This window comes from Phyllostomus discolor, chromosome 2 (assembly GCF_004126475.2).
Source record: "Phyllostomus discolor isolate MPI-MPIP mPhyDis1 chromosome 2, mPhyDis1.pri.v3, whole genome shotgun sequence".
NCBI classification, from domain to species: Eukaryota; Metazoa; Chordata; class Mammalia; order Chiroptera; family Phyllostomidae; genus Phyllostomus; species Phyllostomus discolor.
The window spans coordinates 20365358-20384348 of record NC_040904.2 but is presented as its reverse complement, the minus strand read 5'-3'; positions in this window follow the sequence as shown (position 1 = coordinate 20384348).

Below are 18991 nucleotides of genomic sequence, written 5' to 3'. Positions count from 1 at the left end.
ATCATGAGTTATTAAAATTAGAAATGTCTCTGATTAGCGTGCGTCAGTGGATTGAGCACCAGCCTGTGAACCAAAGGGTCACTGGTTCAATTCCCAGTTAGGGCACAAGCCTGGGTTGCAGGCCAGGTCCGCAGTAGGAGGTTGCACAAGAGGCAGCCACACGTTGACATTTTTCTCTCTCTCTTTCTCCCTCCCTTGCTCTCTCTCTAAAAATAAATAAATAAAATCTTTAAAAAAATAAAATTAAAAATGTGTTACCTACATAAACTATTAAAATTTATTTACTAACTTTCTAATTCATAGTTACCAAATGATCTTTTCTTCTACTAATGCACAGCCCATAACTCAGGTTAAGTGTTCCATGCTTAATATCACTCCACTCTGCCGAAGGAACCTGTTTAAACAAATCACAAAGCTGTGACACAGGACAGAGCACCAAGGCAAAAACACTTTTAGTTTCTTCCATTTAAAGTCACACTGGTATTTACAAATGCAGACAGACTAAAGGTTGTGTCAGGTGATTAGATCATCATTCTTCCACAAACCTTCAGAGTCATATTCCAGATAAGAGCTCTGAAGTTTCAGCTTTCACAGTGACATTGCACCTGCATATGGAATTCTCTGCCTGCCCTGGTTTGGCAGCTGGTCTAGAACTGAGGTTTCATGTTTTGTTATTTTTTCCTTAGGCAAGACCAATAGTTTCTGATTATATTTCACCCAGCTCCATAAATTTAGGTTAAATTTTCAACCTGTTAAATTGAAACATTTTTATTTACTCATTTCAAATATCCAGAGCAACTTAAACATTTTTTTTTGCATAAAAATGGAATAAGAACAAATCAAATAATGATGTGGTTATAGTATTTCTTATATTCTCTTATTTCCCCACTGTCCTAGCCTGAGTACCCTAAGAAACAGTCTGAGTTGCAACACACACTAATGCTCTTTGCACAGAGGGGTGGCTCTGTGCAAGTGCAGTGAGAGTGAAGGAAAGAAGGAAATGAAACAGGAACGGGGAGTAGAAATAAATCCAACTGTCTGTGATTTCACCAGAAAATGCAGTCAATTGTTTTCTCATAAGAATTATTGCTGGACAAGTTTCATAAATCACTACATCTGGAAGCTATCTCTTTGGTAGGAATGGGGTGAGGGGGAAAGTGAGAATAATTTATCAGATGGTTCTACTGTTTCACTGGTCAAGTCTGCCCCAGGGGCCATGAAGTCCTCCACACTCCAGGATTGTATTACCCAGCTCCTCCACAAGTTGACAGAGAGGACACAGGTTCCAACGCTTTGACCTGGCCAGTGGTTAGGGACTGTGGTCTCTAGTTCCCACTTGTGGCTTCTGAGTCTGTAATGGTGATGACAGTAGCTGGACTTTATCAGCCCCCAAATTTGTCAGTCAAAGCTGGGGCTATTTAAGCCAAGAACAAAGGCAGGTAGCTGGAAAAATTCTGGAGACGAGAAGTCAGGGGGACTACGGGACAGTGCATCACTAGGTCTGACAAACCAACACAGCTGTGGATACTCTGACCTGTGAAAAATTCACTGATATTTATAGCTAGATTGATCTTTAAAAAGCAGTCATTCCAAATGTGACTTGAAATGGATGAGGAGATATTTCCATTTTCAGTTAAGACGAAGTAATAGGCCAGCTTTCCCCTCCCTCCTGAAACAATTCCCTTCCCAAAAGGGCAAAACATATAAAACAAGAGTTTTCAAGGTACTGAACATCAGACAATAAAGCATGGAGATACCTGTAAAATAGAAACAAAAAAAGTGAGCTCAAAGTGTCATCCTGACACTTCGTGGAGAGTTTCCAGGCCAAGGGAGAGAGAACCAGTAGGAACCTGGTAGATTTCCGGTGTAAGATGAAGCTGTGTGGGTAGACGGAGCTAACTGGAGTTTGCAGGGCTGAGTACCACAGAGAAGAGAGCAGCACACAGAGAGAGTTCCAGAAGTCTGGTCAAGACACCCCATGAGTGTGTAGTTGAATACTAACGTATGCATGGAAGGAGGCTACCCCTGGCTGAGGAAAGAACCATTTGATAGTATTAGCAGTAATAGTGCCTAGCACATACCCAGGACTAGGAGAAATGCTTGTCATCACCAACCAAATAGGCAAACCTCAGGAGTCACAGGACATTGAGTAGACTTGCCTGACTAGTGGGACTATTTAGTTTTGCCTAAGCACTGCTCCAATTCTGGCTAACAATGCAAGACCAAAAGGGAACACACTGTTTTCAAGTAACTTAGCTGCATAATGAAACATAGCTCAAGAATATTTGTATGAAAACAAAACTATCCAGAACTCAATGGAGTAAAATTGGCAGTAACTGGCCAAAAACAAAAATGAAAACCTTATAGATGTGCAAAGGAATAAAAATATAAGCCACACTGAGGAGAAAAAAGCAATAAATGGGAACAGGTCTAGAACTCTAGATGTTAAAATTAGCAAATAAGGACATTAATACTGTCATTATAACTATACTTCATATGTTCAAAAAGTTAAGTGGAGACATGGACAATATAAAAACCACCCAATTTGAACTTTTAGATATAAAAACTCTGATGTGTGAGATGAAAAGTACTCCGGATATTATTAAACAAATGAGAAATTATGGAAGGAAGTATTAGAGAACTTGAAAACAGAGTAATAGAAATTATTTGAATTAAAAAAAGAATAATAATAAGAATAACATTACGGAGGACATTTATGAGGGTCTGCTAAAGTGTAATGGAGTCTCTGAAGAAGATTCCATTGTTTGAAGAAAAATCTGACTAACTGAACACTTTCAGAACTCTCTGACGTAAGTACAGTGGACCTCCAAGAATAAGCAACGGGAAGGAAAACTCTACCAAGATTTTACATAATCAAATTGTTTGGGATCAGTGTTAAACAACATCAAATATTAAAAGCAGCCGGAGGAAAACACGTTACATTCAGAGAAACAAAGGATGATGGCAGGTTTCTGCAAAATAACCATGATAAGGACAATGCCGGTGAGAAGACAGTGCAGCAACATTTTTGAACACTGAAAGAACAAAATGCTCTCAAAGAATAATTCTATACCTAGCAAGCATCTTTCAAAAAGCGAGGTGAAACAAACACTTTAACATATATATTATGAGAGAAATCATCACAAGCAGACCTGTGTTACAAGAAGTTAAAGACAATCCTTCATACCTAGAAAAAAATAATACCCAATGGAAATATAAATCCGTATAATGAATGAAAAGCATTGGAAATAGTAACTTGATGAGTGTGTGTGTGTATATATGCATGTATATATAGCATATAACTTCTATTATTTAAATATTTGAAAAGTATAAGTGACTATAAATAAAAATAATAGCAGTGTATTGTGTGCTTTATATCATATGCAAAAGTAAAATGTGCAAGAACAACAACACAAATGCTAGAAGGGATAGAAACAAAATTATTATAAGGCCTCATATTACAGGTGTGAGGAATAAGTGTAATACCACTTGAAATTAGATGATAAGAAGTGAAGACACTCCTTCTAAAGCCTCAAAAAATTACTAAAATTATAAATCAGTCATAGATAACAAATAAAGAAGGGAGATAAAGTGGGTCATAAAACAATATTTAATTAATTCAAAAGATAGCAGAAAAAGAGGAAATAAATAGCAGGTGGGAAAAACAGGAAACAAATAGCAAGATGGCACATTTGTAACTAACTTTGTTAAAAATCACATTAAATATAAATCACCTAAATACTCCGAATAAATAGGAAATGTTGTCCAATTGGATAAAAAGAGAAAGGTCCTCATATGTACTTCCTACAAAAAAAATTCAGTTAAATAGAGAAAAGGGAACTCTAGTACACTGTTGGTGGGAATGCAGAGTGGTGCAGCCACTATGGAAAGCCATATGGAATTTCCTCAGAAAACTAAAGATGGAACTGCCTTTTAACCCAGCAATTCCACTTCTGGGATTATAACCTAACAATCCTGCAACACCAATTCAAAAGAACCTATGCACCCAACGTTCATAGCAGCACAATTTCTAATAGCTGAGTGCTGGAAGCAACAGAAGTGCCTATCAGTAAATGAGTGGGTAAAAACACTATGGCACATTTACACAATGGAATACTACACAGCACAAAGAAAGAACTCCTACCTTTCATGACAACATTAATGGAACTAGAGAGTATTATGCTAAGTGAAATAAGACAGGCTGTGAAAGACAAATACCATATGATCTCACCTATAAGTGGAACCTAATCAACAAAACAAACAAGCAAGCAAAATAGAAACAGGGACATGGGAACAAAGAACAAACTGACAATAACCAGAGGGGGGGGAGTGGGGGAAATGGGGGAAAGACGGGGAAAGGTCAAGTCAAGGAACATTTAGAAATGACCCATGGACAAAGACAATGGGGTGGGGGGAGGATTGAATGTGGGAGTGAGGGTTGGGCAGAGCAGGGGAGAACAATAAGGGGAAAATGGGAACAACTATAATTGAGCCACAATAAAAAAAGACACAGATATGTTAAAAATAAGGGATTGAAACAGATGTATCATGCTAACACAAATTAGAGAAAGCTAGAATATTTGTGTAAATATTTGGCATAGTACATTTCTTAGTAAAACTATTACCAGGCATTAAAATGTTTCCTTCATAATGACAAAGGGATTAATTCAAGAGAATGCTACAACATTCTTTATCTAAAATCTACACTATTTACAAAAAGTTACTAGAATTGTTAAATGAATTTAGCAAGGTTATAGGACTCAAGATAAAATACAAGCATCTATTTTTCTATATACTAGCAATAGACATTCAAAAGTAAAACAAAAAAAAACTATATTTACAATAATATAAAATATGTGATACTTATATATAAACCCAGCAAAAGGTATTCATGACCTCTATACCAAAAATTATAAAATATTACTAAAATAAATTAAAGAATTCTTAAATAAATGGAGATAAATATATACAGGGTTTTGGAGACTTGATTTTGTTAAGATATCAATTCTCTCCCAATTGATTATATTATTTATATATATATTCTCAATTGATGTATATATGTATCATATACCTCATATGTCATATGTAAATATACAAGGTGGAGCAAAAGTAGGGTTACAGCTGTTCATTTGGCAAATACAATCATTAATAAATAATAATACAAGGATAAACTGTGTTCTACATACTCACAACTGCAAACCTTTTGCCCCACACTGACAAAATTATTCTAAGTTCATTATGAAATGCAAAGAAACTAGAATTGTCAAAATGATTTAAAAAAGAAAAGCAAACTTGGAAAACTGAGTTTTAATTTATTATAAAGCTAATAAAAAGAAATGAGTGGTATTGGCATAAATATAGACAAATTCATCAATGCAATAGAAGAGATAATATAGAAATAGACCCATATACATAAGAACAATAGTTACCAATGGTTTTAACAATGGTAAAGAGGAAATCCAATCTAAAAATTGTTTTTTTCAATAAAGTAATTGGATATTTATATTTAAGAAAGTTCTTTAGTCTATACTTTGCACCATTTAAAAATTAGAGCAGTGGATAATAGACAAAAGGTGTAACCTAAAATTATAAAGTTTCTAGAAGTAAACATAAAAGAAAACATTTTTGACATTAGGTTACATAATATTGATTAACCAAAAGCGTGTTTCATAAATAAGTTGGACTACATCAAAATTAAAATCTGTTCTTCAAAGTTAGAATATAAAAATGAGCCATGGAATGAAAAAAATATTCAGAAGTCACACATCTGCTATAGGACTTAAATCCTGGATTTATTAAGAACTCTCAAAATGCAATAATAAAAGATAAAACAATCAAAACAACATTTAGGGGAAAGTTTTGAACAGACAACTAAAGAAGACATTCTTATGGCAAATAAATCTTGGAAAAAATATTCAACAACATAAATAGAGAAATGAAATTTAAAACACAGTGGCATATTTTTAGAATGATTAAAATAAAAAAGATTGAACATACCTGAGGTTGGCAATGAGGAAGACAAAATGGAAATCTCATAAACTGCATGTGGGAATACAAAATGATACAGCTACTTTGAAGGAGTCTGACAGTTTCTCAATCTTGTAACAAAAACCTCAGTATAATTCAGTTACCTTGACCCTTAGTATTTCCCAAAGAAAATAAAAGCATAGGTCCCTGCAAAGAATTGTATACAAATCCTCATGATAGATTTATTTATAATATTTCAAACCAAAAATAACCTAGATGCCTACCAGCAGGTGAATGGGTTAGCAAATTGCAGTGTTTAAATAATAAAATACTTTTAGCAATAAAAAAGAATGAACAATTGATATGTGCTACAAAGTGGATGAATCTCACAATCATTATGATGAGTGGTAGAACTGAGACAAGAAAATACACACACTGCATGATTTCAGTTATATAAAACTCTAGAACATGCAAACAAAGCTGTAGCATTAGAAAGCGTACCAGTGGTTGCCTGGAGATGGGAGAGAAGAGGGAAAATTGGGTGGGGATGATTACAAGGACCCTTTGGGGTTATGGATATATATCTTCATTGTGGTGATCATTCATAGTATGTACATAAGTCAAAACAAATCAAATTGTACACTTTAAATATATGCAGTGTATTGTGTGTTGTTAACAAAAAAAAAGGAAAGTGGAAAACAAATGTCTCACAGGGAGTTATAAATGGAACTGGTAAAGTCATTTTCTTTTCCTACTAATTCGTTTTCTTTATTCTTAAAAAGTATTTTTAAATAACAGATTATTTGACCAAGTATAATACCAATTTTTAATCTATAATAATTTATTTTTTGAATCTTTTTAATTATATTTTTTCTGTTACCATGTATCCCCTTTGTACTCTCCTCCCCCTGCAATCACCACACTGTTGTCCATGTCTGTGAGTCCTTTTTGCTTGGCTCCTCCATCCCCTGACACCCCCCCTCCCCCAGAGCTGTCAGCCTGCCTTCTATCTAGGAGTCTGCCTCTGTTTTGCTTATTAGTTCAGTTTGTTCATTAGATTTCACATACAAGTGAAATCATATGGTGTTATGCTAAGTGAAATAAGCCAGTCAGAGAAAGACAAGATCTATAACATTAATGTTTTAATTTAGATATGAGGATATAGTTTCACAATGTTACTTTCTGTGTTTAATGCTTTACTCCTTTGCAACCCAAGTGTAATGGCCTATCTGGTACTATGGGGCTTAGTTTAAGGACATAATACCTATCACAGTTCTTGTTGCAGAAATCCATTAATATTTGATGTTGTGTTGACAACTCTAAGGTACTTATCTCAAGGAACTGTATTTTGATGTGTTTCTTGACCTCTCTCCTCTAATTCTAAATGGAGAGATTCAGAAATGAAAAGTCTTTGCTCTTTGTTCTCATGTGATGACTGCTAAGGTGAGATGCAGAGTGTTCTCAAACATATGGTCTGGTGACACGTGGAAAATAAGGCCCGTCTTCGTGACAGCAATCAAATTCTCATTAAACATGGATTTAATTAAATAATGCCACTAACTCTGTAGTTTGAAATCAGGTATTATGTCTAGCCTTGCATATCAATTTTATGTTATTTTAATACACAAACAACTGTTAGAGAAATTATTGCTTTTAAGCTTCAGAAAATTCTTGAGGCTTACTGTTCCATTGTAGCTCACCTGTGAGTGGTTGAAAGGTAACTTGTCCATGGTCACATACAAAGTCAGGAATGTGGCTCACTTTTTAATTTACAGCCCACTCTCTGAAATTCTATTGCTAATTTATAAATTAGTAATAGAAAATAATCAAACAAAACAGATTATATCTTCAATATGTCTCTTAGTTTAGCCAAACTTTCTCTGAGATAAAAAGATTAATAAAAATTGTTAGATTTCATCTTTACTTATCTTCTATTAATGAATTGTTATGTAATCTCTGATTAATAGTATTTGTGTTTTTGCTTTTGTGGACTATTAAGTAAAATAGTGAAGTAGAGTGTGTGAATACCTACTGTAATAGCAGTATTCAATCTAATACAAGAATAACTGTAAATTCTTCAGAGATTGTCACAAGGATATATGAGGAATGTTAGGAAAAACTCCAGCCATTGTTAATATAATGAGAACAGTTTTTGAGACATCAATGTAACCTGGCAAAGAGAATGGGCTAGAATGCATATGCATGAACAATGATGACTTCACTGCACTAGTCAATGGTGCAGGTAGACGCCACTGAGTGAGTGTGTGTACTGTGTGTCCACATTTTGAATGTGATTGATTTCACATTCAAAATGACTGAGCGAGTAGGGCAACATATCTGTATCAAATTTTGCATTAAGCTTGAACATTCCACTGCAGAAACTATTTGGATGATTCAGGAGGCTGTAGCTATAGGCAATTGGTGGCTGGTAGCTTCATCACAACAATATTCCCACACATACATCACATCTTATAGACAGTTTTTTGGCAAAACATCAAATCACCCAGGTGACTTAGCCCCCTATAGCTTAGATTTGGTAGCCTGTGTCTCCTGGATTTTCCAAAAACTAAAATAACCTTGGAAAGGGAATCAATTTCAGATGTTGATGAGATTCAGGAAAATATGACAGGGCAGCTTATGGTGATTGGGAGAACTGTGTGAGGTCCCAAGGTGTCTACTATGAAGGGGACTGAGTTGTCATTGTCCTATGTACAATGTTTCTTGTATCTTCTTCAATAAACATCTCTATTTTTCATATCGCATGACTGGATCCTTTCTGGACAGACCTTGTTGTATACTCTTAGATGAATAAGAAATTGATTATCAAACAAGGGAATGTAAGAAACTATAAAAAAACAAAACGAAGAGATGTGACTGAGGTGATGTTTTCAATTTCATTTTTAACCAAACAGGAAGGCTATATAGAACAGGTGGCATTTGACATAGAAAAAAATAGGTATTTTGATCATCTGGATAAGAGAAGGCATTTTAAAAGCCATTTTAATTTATTCATGGATGTATTCTAACTTTCGGCTTTGTGCTTTTTTATTTCTGATAAAGTAATAAGAAACTAATGTAATTTTTCTCCTCTACTTTAATAACCTTGACATTTAGCACTTTAACAAAATATTTCATACAGTGTTATTTCCTTTTATAGTCATTATACTTATAATCTTTTTCCTTTCACCAAAACAACTCAGTATTGTAATAACTGACAGTCAAAGGCAACAAAGAGGCTCCAAGTTGCACACATCAAAGGTAAGTGACATAGTGCTCCTAAAAATTAAATTATAGCTATAAAAGTACAAATGACTAAATATGTGCTATCTTTTGTTGATCCAGCAGCTTGTTGCTATAAAAATACTGACAACCACAAATATAGGCCTTTCCCTTCTGCCAGTGGAGCCACATATCTTCCTATGAAAGTCACAAGTGAGAGATGAATTTGACATCTTGAGTAGGAAATTGAATAGAAGCAAGAAATCAAGTAGAAATTCAAATCTCCCCCTTGACTCTCACAGGTTCATATGAAAGTGACTTTCATAATGGCAAGATTTTCTGAGAACATTGAATTAGAATTTTAAGGGCATGCTTATTCCAAATCAATATGACTCAAGAGATTAAAAAATGTATGCCTTTTGAGAACAATGCATAATGCTACTTGGAATAGGGAAGCCATTTTTTATGAAATGTCCTCAAGAACAAAGAATATAACAGGGAAATGTTATAAGAAAGTTACTTTTATTACAAAACCCTTCCAGAATTTAACATAATTTAAAACTAAAATAACTTCATCTTCATTATTTTTATAATCATTGACAAATGTTTATTGAGTGCCTACCAAGTACAGAACAGAAGTAAGCGTTGCCAGCCCAAAGAGATGTGCTGGTCTCTACCTGCAGGGCACACTGTCTGGTTGGAAAAGAGAAAGTAACTTTCAATTGACAGATGATCCTATTACTTTTATTACTCTCTTTCCCCCTTTGGAACCATATAATTTTAACAATCCTTGGGGCTTTCATTAAATACACACTCTTTTTTCTTCTTGGGACCAGGTAAGACCATGGAAGTGGTGGGGAAATCCACCTCAAATCTCAGTGCATCAAACCCTGCTCTGTCCTCAGCAGGGATTTCAAATATCAGGAAATCCCTCATAATATCAGAATTCAATGGTCAATGTGCTGTGGTTTGAGTTTGTGCTGCAATATTCAAAGTCTCCAATCTAGCATCATTAGAAAAAAATGAGGAAACTCTTAAATAAAACCTAACTTTAAATTTTTTTTTACAGTTGTATCATTCGCAGAATATGAATCACACTGTGTAGTCACCTAGCAACTATTTATTTGATGTGAAATTTTAACCTAAAAAAGATATTCTTCCCCATGACTAAATTCTATTTCAAGTTTATCACATCCAATTAATTTTTACATAATAGGAGCCATTATAAGTTGAATGAGAACAGGCAGGAAGCAGATCTACTCACAGTGAGAGCTGCGCTGGGGACCGGGGCACCAGATGTTGGGTAGCACTCGATGCCTCTGGACATGTAAAGACGTTATTTCATGGACCTTGTTCACAACGAGAAGAAAATCAATGGGAAATATTACCGGATTAAACATCATAATAAGAACATCTGATGTGTCTTCCTTTGTCCATTACTTTTCTGGGCTTCCCTGTGAAAAAGTGCTCTTGCTAGTTTGTCATAATGGTGTGTTAATGTTTCCTTCTACTCAGCTAAACTGTAGGCTCTTTAAGTGAGTAGAGTCTATCTTACTTATCCAGAGGTTGGTGAAGTTGTTACATGGTAGATTTCAAAAATACTTAAACAGATGAATAGGATAAGAGTCTAAGATGGGGAGTTACTTATCAGAGAAATAGTGTACATGTAGTAAAGAATGTCATAGGATCTTGATGCCCATGGTTTTGTATGGCCTGACATGATCAAGGAACAAGAAGTATAGAGGCTTGGTATTCATCTAGAGATGGAAAATTGCTACCCATACCTTGTCATTTGTTGGATAAATATCTGTGGATGCTGAAAGTCAGAATGAACAATTCCCAAGCAACCCTGGCACTCATAGTTTGGAGTTGCTTGAATCTCATGTATTCTGAGTGACCTGGCAGTGAATTGTGGCCTTGAGGATCTGAACCAGTGTTTTGTCACAGCTGTGAGCCCTGAGAGTTTGGCCCTCGCAGCCCTCAGGCTATAGTGTTCTACATACAGGTCCCAACCCAAGAGAAAAGGGAGAAAGTGCCAACTCAGCCAATTGCTTCCTGCCTACCTCTCAGGGCAACTCTGATTTTCTCAGCTCAGCGTTACTAACAACGAACTCCCCCCAAAGGGATTAAAAACTTTCTTTCGGTGTGAAAACTACAGTGCAGGAAAAGTTTTCATGAAAGTTAAAAAGGTTGCAAGATGATAAGATGAGGAACATGTTATTCTCTCCACAAATAGCATTTAACTGAAAGCCAGGAACCTGGATAAACATTGTGATATGAATAAAGTTTCAAGTTTAAAGTTTCAAGTTTCAATAAAATTTTGCAATTTATCATTCATGAATTTCACAAGCTTACTGTGCTTGAAAGAATAAAAAAAAGAACATTTGGGAAACAGAGGAAATGTACTTATTGAACACCCACACCAAGGTCTCCACGAAGCAGTTGTCTTGCAAAGGAAGTGGGGATTTAACGAAGTTGAAAAAATCTGACTCTTTTCCAAAGGGACAATAATAAATTAAATGAGAGGTCCATTTTGGTTGAGAAGAAATCAGACAAAGGAAAGATAAGCACTAAATAAATTGACACCATGATTTCTAAAAATAAAAAATTAACAAAAGAAGACCCATTCAAAGATGAAACCAAAGTAGCGAAAGGTTAAATGGGAAACTGAATGCCATCTCATCAGAGCTGTCCTGTGAAAATTATGTCAGGAATTGTCATTGGAATTGGAGGTGTGTGCTAACCCCACCGAATAATAGAAATACATATACTTTCTTCAAAAATATGAACATTAAACTCGTGCTGATCATCAAGAATGTTTATAGCACTCCTGCACACCTGTGACAATAATGCTCTATTATTTGGGTGATTGATTATTGGTATAAAGACAATTTTCCCAATAGACAACAATCTCCAAAAGGCAAAGGCTGTATCTGACGTGCTAACGGTGGATCCCCAATATCTAACATAGGGCATGACCCAGAGTAGGCAATTCAATGCTTTACTGAACTTGTAAATGAACAGTGATCTGCACTGGTTCTCTGAGGATTCACGTGTAAAGGGTGCTGTCTTTGACTATCATTAAGCATTTTTAATTTGAAAGTAAACAGGTGACTCCTATGCCCACCGAACAGGTTTGCTTTGAGCTGGGTAGATCCAGGAGACAGGTAGGGAGAGATGAGCATCTGACAGGGTGCTCGCCTGGGCTGCTCAGAGGCTGGCTTGCTTCCTGATACCCAGCCATAAGTAAACCCAAACCTAGCTGCTGAATAATCACATTCAACTACATAAATGACTTCTTTTTCTTTCAGTCTAGAACATGTGTCTTGGTGGTTCTCAGAGTGTCAGGCAACAGCATCAACATCACCCATAAACTTGACAGAACTGTGAATGTTTCAGCCCATTTACAGAACCACTCAATCAACACCTGGGAATGGGTCTCGCAAAGTGTTTAATGAGCCTCCAGGTGACTCCAATGCAGGATAAAGCCTGAGAAACTCCAAACACTGGGTGAAGTGAGGATGACTGTAAACAAGAGTACTTTATACACTGTCATCCCACGTCCCTTGCTGTTAGGGAGTCCACGAGAGGCGGCCTTGTGACTACTGTTCCAGGGGCCTCTTCAGCTCTGGACTCCAAGCCTTTCAAATACCACACAAGTAACAACTGCAGTTGTAGAAGGACACCCGTCAAACTTTTACTCTAAAATTCCAGTAAATAATTTATCTTGTTTTATATTTTTCACCCACAGTTTTGTCATTTTTATACAGTTTTTCTTGTAATGCATGTTTCATGATTACTCATTTTATAATGCATGTCAGTTTTCAGATTCCACTCCATGTATATGCTTTTCTCCCCCTGCCCCCTCTTTCCTGGTAGAGTATGCACACTACACTAGCAAAAACAATTATGTCCTTTAGATATTCTATTCAACACTAGGGCATCTTAAAATAAGGGTTTATCTTCTAGAAGACAAGTCATCAGCTAAAATATACAGATACAAGTAATCTATTTGTAGATAGGCTAATTATACCCATCCAAATAAAAAGAAAATTCCTTCATATTTGGACTTCTCCACTGGCAAATAAATGTAAGAATCTGGCCAAAGTATAATTTAATTCCTTTGGGATTGCTATTTAAAGAAAACAAAATAAAAATGCTCAACTTTAACCCACTCTCTCATATACTCTTCTCCTGGCAATTTTTATAATTATTATAATAAAAACAATTTCTCACACAGGGGGTAAATCCATGGCCCCCTCCTCAACTTTTTCCGTTTTGATTAAGGACAAAGCCACTAGGTAGCACATTCTTTTTTTCGTGTAAGTTTACCAGTATTTCTGAAATGTTACATAAGAAAATGTTCACTAGTATATTGAAAAAGATTTCCAACTTGGTACAATGTAATCCACATAACGAGAAGTCAGGCCAACAGGGAAAACTAAAGATAAAAAAATTGGTTCCAACATTTTTTCCAATTCTGATAAAATAGTTTGTATTATGCAAATTCTCCATTCAAAAACTATTTATAAAGTTTACTTATTTATGTTTAGAGAGAAAGGAAGGGAGGGAGAGAAACATTGATGTGTGAGAGGTATGTCAGTCAGGTGCCTCTCGCATGTCCCCACCTGGTGACCTGGCCCGCACCCCAGGCATGTGCCTTGACTAGGAATCCCACTGACAACCTTTTGGTTTGCAGGCCAGCATTCAATCCACTGAGCCACACCAGCCAGGGCAAGATCTTTTCCCCTTATTAAGACATCAGACAGCAGTTCAGGCAGCCAGGAGTCAAGGCACAGATCCAAAACCGAAGTGAAATATACAGAGGGAAGCTCTGCTTGTCGAGCCGTCTTTCCCACTGAAGCGATTGTTACTACTTGTCGTTTCATACTTTGGAGCACAGCGTTTAAACAGAAAAGGTCTGTTCAGAAATGTTGTCAAACTCTTGGGATGAGAAGATAAAAATGTAATGGCTACCAAGGTAAGCTAGACCCAAATATCCAAAATCTAGAGAAAATGGATTTGTGGAAAAGTAAAGTCAATGTTCTTGACATCAACACACTGTCAGGGTGTAAGAGACTGAGACACTACGAAGAAAGTGGGCAAAAACGCTCAGTATTCTCCTTCACATTTATTAACAGACAGCATGAGGGGAAAAGAACAAAGCGAAAGGGAACTGTTGCCCTTTAAGGAACCTTTCTGGGAGGCTCTTCACAAAAGTTCACCTTACAACTCCACAGCCAAGACTCAGTCCCATGGAGATCTGTAGCTGAAAGGAAGACGGGGAAATAATGTATTTTTGTCAGGTACGTCCCTGCTCCAGATAACGGTGGGTTGTTTGTTCCTAAAGGAAAAGGAGAGAATGGATATTTTGTAGGAATCCGGCTGGCTCTGTCATAGATAGAAACACATAAACATAGTTATTTTAATAAAATATTACTCAATATCATATGCCAGGATAATTATAACCAGCCCAGTGTCGTCTTTGCTTGTTATTTATAATTATTTGTTTCTGATGGCCTTCAGGCCTTGGATATATGGATAATAGTGAGGAAAAGAACCAAGATTCAGGACAGCTATGTTCTCCTAGCTGGCCCTATGTGTGACAGTACCTCTAAATTTACTATTATTTTGCTCCATTCCCTATGTGCATACTTTAAAAAATACTCCAAAAAAACTGGGAAAATTACTTAAACTGTAAATTTGACTCATTTATAAAACATCCTGCAGCTGTTGCCTTAAGAGCACTTGAGACTAATGAGAGCTGCATAATAATCCCATAAGCTTTTTCCCAAATAGAAATAATAAATTTATATTCTTCATAGTCTAAGGCCCAAAAAGTTAGCAGGAGACACTGCTATCTCAACCTTATTTTCAGTTACTCACATTAGGGACATTTCTAAGTAAATGTCAAAAGTACCTAAAGACATCTGTCCCATTATAATTCTGTCCTGTGGCTAATGACTGCTAGCGGAAGGACTGAATTTCTTTTCTACATACTAGTTTTGTAAAGTTAAATTCTGTTAGAGAATTAATAAGGAGGGTATTGATTGCTTCCCTGCTCCAGCCTTCCTCCTCAGCACTATCAGAAAATAAATTAATGGTTAACCCCTCTCTGAACTACTCATTCAATTTCCTGGGTACAGACAGGAGTTGTACAATTTGCAACATGCTTTCCCATGCAGTATCATCTCACTTTATGCCAACAACCACCCTATAAAGGAGACAGTTTGCAGTCACTATCCCTGTTTATAGATATCTGATGCTCTGATGAGGTGAAGCAAATTGCTCAAGTTACTTGGCCTTTAAATCACTAAATTGGGGCTATGGCTGATTTTTAAAAACTGTTTCCCCCTATAACTATTGCCCTTCTTATCTAACTGTAGAAGATTAACTCAAACTATTGTTGAGTTTTCCACGCTGCTGTTGCCAATACAACGGAAAAGGAAAATGCTTCTATGTTGCTTCTTAACCCCCTTTTATTTACATTTATCCCCACTCCCATGCTGCTCCCTTTTCTTCTGCAGCAGAGCAATTTGTTTTGTGGCTATTCTTTAATTAATGCCCTTTCTTTACCCATGGGTATCAAGGGCAGGAATGAAATATCGAAACTTGCTTTGTAATTGTAGATTCGCTCCTGCTGGGAGGCTCAGTGAAAGGAGTAAAATTTCAATTAAGCAATTACCTAGGAGAGCCAGTGAAAGCCTGGGGAGTGAAACTGTTCCTCTCCGTGATTTTTGCAGCCCTCATTGGCCATATGTTGAATTTCCATTTTTCATGGTTCCCTCTCAGGCGGAAGTCTCGACATATTGACGTGTGCGTAATGGAAGAGCACCATGTGAAGCCCGGCTTGTGTTTGTCCAAGGCCACTGGCTTCGATGTCCGTGACAAGAGTAGAATGGGTACCAGCAAGAGGCCGCACATTTTTGATGCCTTGTCAAAGCCTGGCTCTGATAATATGGAAATGGCTCCTTTCTATCGTGCAAGCCAAGCTCACAGGCGGATTAGGCCTTTGCACGCCAAGTCCGTTTCTCTGCTTTCATTGTTAGTACTTGTAAACTGGACCCTGACTAGGAGCAGACGCCCGTGTTTCCAACCATGTAGATGGACTTAGGCGGCATAAAAGAGGAAAGACATCCGAGTTCACGAGACTCAATTCCCTTCAATATACCAACTGAACCAAATCTGATCATGTTTTACTGTCTTCTCTGTCAACCAGTTTCTGGCAAGTTGGGAGCACAGCTATCACCCTACAGACACTGAAGACACTTAGAATCAGTCATCACATGTCTCCTCACTGGAATTAATCTGGAGTAACAATGTGTTCTATAAATGTTTCTTGTCTTTTTGCGTTGTTGTTGTTTGGTTGTTTGCTTGTGTTTTTAGTGCCTTTGCCTCAAGGTTATAAAATGTGTATTTAAAAAGCTCTAATAATTTTAATGGTGAATGTAGTGCTATAATGCTAATTTAATACAATACTACTAATAATATATTACACTTACAATATAATATAAATTTGTTTACATATTGTAACTATGGTTTTCAGTAATACTGGTAAGTGTATTGATTTTCTCCATGTCCAATAATATTTGGGTGAAAATACCCAAGTTTAATCCAAAAAGTTTAGTATTTTCATATGATTTTTTTCTTCTGCATTACTGACCTTGATGTTTAAGAAACTGAAGTGTGGAAGCTGCACTGATGTTTTATATCATCCTTTTTTAAAGGAATTTAGGATTCTGAAGCAGGATGACTGAGAAGCTTATATTTGAATATTAATTTCATTGGAAATCTATTAAAGCACTTAAAATGTTACAAAAAAGGGTAACAGAAAGTCCTTGATTTAAAAAAAAACATAAAATAAAAGTATTAATTTAATGTTCTCCAATCCCTATTCCCAGTACCCAATCCTGCAGAAGTAAACATGGGCCACCTTCTCCTTTGCAAACGGGGTTTTGATGGCTCCCCAGGAGAATGCACAGCCCTCCCTGTGGCATTTCAAACCTGGAGGGCCTGACCTTTGTCTTGCTTAACTTCTCCATTTCTATTCTCACCTGAATTTCCAGTCCTAGCATTTTACAGAAATTTTCTGAACAGTTTTAAGTATCTGTACCACCTTTCTTTTTTAACTCTCTATATTGTACATTCATTTTTCTAACTTTATTTTATTGTTGACACTATTACAGATGTTCCCATTTGCCCCCACTTGCCCGCCTCCACCCAGCCTCCACCTCACCTTCCCTCTGGCCATCACCACGCCGTTGTCCCTCTTGTGAGTATCAGCATGCTATTTTGCTACTGGTTTTCCCCAAAAGTTGGAATAATAACTCAGTCCATAGGAAAACAATATTTAATACTAACAGCTTTATGTTTTCAGGAAATAAACATGGTCATTTATCATCTTGTTTTTGCTCTAATATAATAAGGTAATTAATTAAAGAGAATTCTTCATTTAATCCATTCCAGATTTCATCATTCCAAATATTTGCACTTTCTCATGGAATGTATTTTTATTCTTCTTTTGCTTAGTTAACACATACTCTGAAAAACCATTTTTAATATTCCAAGCATAGGCTAAGACCTTGTCTTGTGTGGTCAGAGAGTAGGTTTGAAAAAGCTAAGTTTACGCTACCAAGGAGTTCCAATGGGATCCTTGCACTGTGGGAATGTCTGAACTGAAAAGTGGCCACTGAAAAGGCTAATGTACTTAAGAATAATGCATTTAAGAATTTAAGTATTGTTGAATTTTACTAATATTCAACTTTGCCTTTATTTTGTTTAAAAATCTAGCAGCAGATTTTTTATGGCACTCATGCATGTGTTAAGATTTGGCCCTAAACCACCATAAAGGTATGATTGCTCAAAAAGAGCCTTTTATGCATTTATTTTCCTCAACACTTCATTAGCCTAGAGTACAATGCACTGGGATTATTATATTTGTTATAACTTTCACGTGTAACTTTTGAAATAAAAGCTTGTTGGCCTTAGTCAACTTTAACCAAAAGGTTCCTAAAATCTTTATTAATGTGACATGTGTCATGTATTATTAATATGAAGTAAACAAAGCACTTTATTTACTTGCATTGCCAAGGAAACATTGATATCACCCTGTGTTCTATGTGGAAATATACCTTGACTGACATTTTGGAGAGGTATAAATATTTTAAAAAAATTCCTGAACCAGTTTTGACCTATACATATGGCTCTACAAGAATTTTTGGCACATTCTGAGGTAAAGTGATTATAATTCACATTTTTAAACCTGTAATTGATGTAGCAACTACCCAACTAGACTAGAGTATCATGGGTTAAGCATAATTACTCACTTGCATTTCTTTTTCCAACCTAATTAATAAAAAGAGATTAAAATTCAATGGGGAGAATACATAAAAGCAGCCAAGGAAATGTTCCCAGTAATTCATTGGAATCATTTACAATGCAATTATACACAAATATAGTCATTAAAAAATGACACTAAAATGGGGAACTTCTGGATAAATTTGCAGAGACTTATCAAACACTCCATGAGTGTAAGTCTTATGATGTAAATTCTTAAATCATATTTGTTTTAAAAAATTCACTCTATAGCAGCTCATACTTTCTTTAAGGAAAATATTAATTAAAACCTATTTAAGGAACAACTTGGGATTGTAATGTTTAACATTCTTACTGCTACTCAGCTTAGAAATTCTAACTGGGTAAAAACAGAAAAAGGAAAATTGACCCATAATTTTCATAATGTCAAATCCTGATTTTTTAAAAAATTGGTAACATAAATGATCATAATGCTTTAACTTTTTCTAAT